The sequence below is a fragment of the Anser cygnoides genome, chromosome 2, assembly GCF_040182565.1.
Source record: "Anser cygnoides isolate HZ-2024a breed goose chromosome 2, Taihu_goose_T2T_genome, whole genome shotgun sequence".
Classification (NCBI taxonomy): domain Eukaryota; kingdom Metazoa; phylum Chordata; class Aves; order Anseriformes; family Anatidae; genus Anser; species Anser cygnoides.
The window spans coordinates 65,994,854-66,000,853 of NC_089874.1; positions in this window are offsets into that span (position 1 = coordinate 65,994,854).

Consider the following 6,000-nt stretch of genomic DNA (forward strand, 5'->3'; position numbering starts at 1 on the left):
ATCAAAAAAAAGTATGCTACTTAAATAGCTGCAGGGATAAGGAAGATTGAAGTGAGCAGTAGCTTTCTGAGACAGAGCTTGAATGGACCCTTCTGTGTCCTCAGTATTGCAGAATGAAAGAGCTAGACCATTGTGTAACAGCATCTCAGATCAGATCTCTGATTTGATCTGAGACATGGAGTGTTGTTGTGTTGTGATTTTTTGCTTACAAATCTAGTATGGAGTTTTATTTGGATTTTTGGTTTTTTTTGCTATTATTTCTTCCTACTGCACAGGCTCAAATTAAACCTGCTTTTCAATAATTTCTTATCCATTCTAAACATCATGGGAATTATCAAAACCATTATTAAGTTGTCTATAAATTCTTTCATTGTTACAAACATTTCAAACATCTAATTTAAAACAACTTGCTTAAATGGCCACGGGAAATGTAGCAGAATGAGGTACTGTCACATTTTTTTAAAGAACATTTGCCTTTGTAAAAAATACCACTTCCATTTACAAATTATATGTCTTTTTAATTATCAAATAATTCTAAGTCACTACCAAGAAAATTGGAGACAAGTCAGCATTGGTACAAAAGGTGATCTCTTCTGCAGGGCAGTGAATAAAAGAAAATCTAGTAACATAATTGATTTTAAAATTTAAAAAAGCCTTTGACCTCATTGCCCACCAGAGGCTGCTAAGGAGATAAGTGCTCTGATCCAACTGCTCCTTTCATCCACAGCATTCTTTATTCATGTGATGCCCCGGTAACATTAAGGGACCCAGCAGGCTGCCCACATGAAAGAAATTGCAGTCAGTTGCTACACAGACACTGATAGGGTAATCTATGATAAAGTGACACTGAGACCTGAAATACTACTCCCAAATACTACTCTCTAAATGTTTCCTTGTTTTCTGTTATTTGCTTGGCTTTCTTTTGAGGTTACAAGCCCTTTGGGGCAGAGACTCTGCTCCACAGCACCTACCTGTAGACCAGGTAACTAGCCCGTTGTGCTCCACAGACAAGTATGAAATGAGGTAGTTGCAGAACAGCCTGCAGACTCATCGTTCATTTGTGCATTACATCCTGGCGCGGCATGTACTGCCCCAGAGTTCTGGGTCCCATAACCACAGAAATAATAAATCCCGAGGGATACCTCATAAACTGAGAACAAAGAAATAAAGTTAAAACCAATGGGGCCCTTTTTCTTAGCTCTTTTTACAATAGCTTGTAGTTAGTCCATGAAGCTTGTTACCTCAAGATACTGCCAAGTCCCGTTGTGGGGGCAATGAAAGGAAGAAATTGGTTATGGAAGGGCACGGCTCACAGGGGAATGAAACAACTTCTCCCTTGTCTAAGAAGTGCCCAGCAGAAAAGATGCCAGTTTTATTCTCCATGATATACAACAAACTAAGCTGAGGCATTGCCTACGAGGGTATCATACCTTCCACCTCCAGGAAGAAGTGATGGACTCACTTGGACCAGCGGGAACATACCATTTACTGTCATTGGAGAGACAACTCCCCTCCATAGTCTAAACTTTGACTGTGTTCAGGCTTAAAAACTTAGGAAGGAAAGCAAGCAACTTGCTGGTGGTCAGAGCTTTCCATGCTCCAAGGAAAAGTTCTGCAACCTGATAGGTTGCTGATGTACATTACAAGGCCTCTGTCACATATTTTAAAACTGTTTTATCTTATCTTGCATAAAGTTTGTGCCAGCATCTCTCATTTCAGCTCAGGACAACACAGGCCAAAACACAAATACAGGCATGTGGTGGCACAAAGTCAGATAGCTAGCACCTGTGTAGTAAGCATGACATGCTCCAGACACCTTAGATTTATATTCATTTAAAGTGTAGATGATCAGTAGATGCGTGCTTGCCATTTATGAGGACAGGCATCATTTGATCTGCACCATTGCAGATCCAGTCAGGTTGCTAGCTATCCAGAAATCCCAGACATGAGGCCAAATTCCCATTTTTCAGTTTGTATAAAAATTAGGGGGTAAGAGCAGGAAAGGACATAGATGGATGGAAAGAATTAAGATGTGTAAGTAAATACCCAGCTTTTTATTACAGAACAGCTCTTCCTCTAACTGCCAGAGCACCATTTGTCCTCAGGAGCTTTCCCATCTCCTGGGACATGGCGTGAAGGAAAGGGTCAGGGCAGAGCAGAACAACAGTGCTACTACCAGGCTTTCTTTGCCATGATCCATGCTCAGTGTGGCCCAGCACGAGAGCCTTCTTCCAGCAGCATATGAAGGACAGGAGATGGAGTTAGGTGTGGGATTACAGATGTGTCCAGGTGGGGATGAGGTAGGGGAAGTAGAGTGGTGAAAATGGTTGGAATCAGCAAGGCAACTGCTCACAGCTCTGGTGTAGCCATTGCTTCGTGGCAGTATCCCTCCTAGCTCTGCCCTTCACATTTCTGTCTCCTGTGCTACTGCACACCGTGCGTCAATGTTCCACGGGTTGAAAATAGCCCCGTAAATAATTCACTAATTGTTGAGAGAGCATGCAAATTGGAGAATGTGCCTTAGTGAGGGTGAAGAGGAAAAACTTTTGAGAACTGCCAGTTCTCATGATTATGAAATGTCTTAGCTTATGCTTTATAGCTTTACATATATGGCTCATTATTTATAGCAGAAATGACCAAATGCATGCTAAGTGCCATCTAGACCATAGAAAAGGAACCATGGCTCTTCAGAAGAATTCATGATTTTTGAAGTTCCAGTCCTACAAGTTTGCAAATGTCACTGCACATGACTGGGGACTTACAGACTCAAACAAATAACTTCATGCATGAACAATCGCAGGAAACTCAGTGCATCCACTCGTGTATAAGTATCTACAGAATCAAGATCCCATTGTTCTAGAAATCCATATATTTTGAATATTTATAATTTGTTCTGTCTGAGCCATTGTCTCGTCTGTTGTGATGACACTCATTTATTTTTGAGTGGAAACAAGCTGATTTAGGTTTTGCTTCCAAATGCTTCCAAATATTTTGTTTCCAAATGCTTCTCTATGCTTGTTTGTCTTTTTAGGTGTCACCCTGACATCTGTCCCCTGGAAAATACAGCCTTCTCAGCCTGAAATGCTATCCTTGTAGTTATATAAGATTTTAGAATAGCATGATATTTATCTCTGTCCATTAAGTATCATGCCCTTATTTAAAGAAAGTTTTACAAGTTCATGAGTATCATAAGGAGAGTCTCAAGTCTCAGTTTAAAGTCTCAAATACTTGTTGCTTATACATATAGAGCTTCATACTGTGTTCTGAAATTCTATAGTAACACATCATATGCAATAGCAAGACACAATAAAATAACATAGAAGTGATCTTTTAGCTGTAATTCCTGATGCCTTGGCTTTTGGTTGTTCTACAAATTGTGAAAGGGGATTTCAGCTTATATGTTGTGTAAGCGATAGGGATTAAACAGTTAAAATTTCCTCATAGTGACACATCAAAGAGAAGTGTTAGTTGTATAAATCTGGATGTTCCAGTTCCAGCAAGGGTACGAGCCATATGTGCCTATGTAGGTCAGCGAACTCCAACAGTTGTGACCAGCCTTCTGCCTGGAGAGCGCTTAGAGCTTTCTCAGACGTGCTGAAGGCTGCTCGGCTCCTCCTAAGCGTAGGGAGGATTATAGGACTTCATTCACCTTTTGTGAAAACTACATTCTGTGAACTGTTGTGAGGCTCATTGTGCAGAGTTGATTACTCTGGTCAGTCTTGATCCCTGCAGTCGTTTCATAGCAATGTAAGACTGTTTTTATATTTACACAGTGTGCTGTCTCACCCTGGTTTTTTTGAATGCCTTTCGGACTGCTCAACCAGCTACTCGTGCCCCAAGTATGCCAGGTATTTTTTTTCAGATTGCTGACACAGACACTGTTCCTGCTGAGCCTTACAAGATTATAAACCAAAACTTTAATTTTTCCTTAAGGACTAGAAAAATCTTTTGGTGAAGGGGAATGTCCTGACATCCATCCAGGATCTATGCGCAATATAAACTGTCTTTGAGAGTGTTATTTCATCCACTTACATTCAATTTCCATTTTCATGTCTTTCGTTATAGTCGTATGAACTCAAAATGTTCTTCATTAGTTGTTTGTTTTAATAGTCTGTGGCAAGACATGGACTTCCTGCAAGATTGCAGGGTCTTAGGATCTGCAAGGCTCCAAGTCAAGTAACATACAGGGTATCACATGTCAGCCTCCATTTTCAAGCAACTGAATCAATCACCCAACCTATGACCAGCTCTCAGATAAGTGCAGTTTAAATATCCTGCATAATACCTGAGTCAAACACTTATTTTGCCAGGTTGCTCCATCAGCATTGTGTTGACCTTTCTCAGTCACCAGTGTCCGGAGTAACACTCTGACACCTACAATGGGATCACGGTTCATCAAACACCACGCTGCGGTGTCAAAAGTGGAACAGGAAAGCTACAGACATCAGGGAGTCTTGTCTCATTCTTCCATGGAAATGTGTGTTGTGATTAGGATTCTCTCTTGTCCCTACACAGCAGCAGAGACAGTGGGAGTGTCACATCAACTGCATGATGTGAAGCCATCTCAGCTTGTATAGAGGTGTTTATGCACACAGCTACCTAACCAGATGTCAAAGCAATGAGTAATAAGGAGAGCCAGCAAGTTACTAATCAGCTAACAACTGTGTGCTGCAGTAATTAGCTTCTGCCAAAAACCAGTTTTCCACAGGCCACAATTTTAGGATGGAAATAAGAGACCGAGTTAAATGACAAGCACATAAACATGCTGTGGTTAACCTTGTCAGTCAGTAGATGGCTGTATTGCTTCTAGTCATCTTCAGGGAAGAAAATTCCACGGCCAGGAAGAGAGAGCTGTTTCCCAGAGATTTAAGGAGCCATCGACAGTGCCTGCAGACCTCTGCACTTAGTTGTTTTAAAATGGTTCAACTTGCACACAATATCATTCTTCTATTTATTTTTATCTAGTTATTTGTTAGTTGCACAAAATCTTTTTAATGCTCTGGTTGAGCAGTCTACCTGTTGCTGTTTTATATGCCTTAGCTGACGGATTTACCATCTGCTCTTGACATCTAACTCAATTTCACAGCAACAGGTTGCAAAATCACAAATATGCCATTGTGAAGGAACTGGGTATTTCCACTGCTTAAAAGTGAGCTGTGAGGTTTTTCAGCAATGTTGTGAGCTTAGATCTGGTCCATATTCACAGTCACTGTCCTGGTTCCTTCCGCTTCTCACCTGCTGGCCTAGCGATAATATGTGTGTGTGGTTTCCTGACAGTTTAACACACACCAGTGCTCACACCACCAAAATACAATTGTTTCATTGATTAGCCCCAGCAACGAGTGAATAGGCACAGAGCTGTAGCTATTCTTTCCTTCCCAAAAAAGCAGCCACGCCAAATTGGAATTGTAGGTGACTGCCTGGGCAGCAGGAGGAAGCTTGCAGTGTTAGGCTCTCTCTATTCTGCAGATAAAAAACAGCATTTCAGTAACCAAGAAAAGTCTATTCATGAGTTTTCTCACGCATTAAATGGCCACACAAAAAACTCTCCCCTCTGCCCTAAAAACACAAGGCAGCATGGTGCCAGAAGAGCTCAGTGGTAGAGGAATTTGCAACAGGCACAAGGAGATTGTATTGGCCACAGTAGAAAGAACTGAAAAAAGAGACACATTTATTCTTTGGCAATCGTGGGCAAGTACTTGCAAATAAGCCTCAGATGTAAAAAGCTCAGGAAAAGACAAAAAAGTTTCAGATTTTCAGATGCAGGTGGATTTACGTTCAGAAGGTGGTGACATGATCTGTGTTGCTGGAGTGCTGTCATGGCACAAGGAAAACAGCCCGCAGGACAGATCTGCAGTCCTCTGAAGGCACTGGGAACTTTGTTACGGGTTTCAATAGTCTGTGGAGCGACGGAGCTGCCAAATGTCACACATTTTACTGAAGCTAGCAGGGAACTTCTCACGTTGGCCTGGCTCTCAGCTGGATCCTCAGGCACTCGGC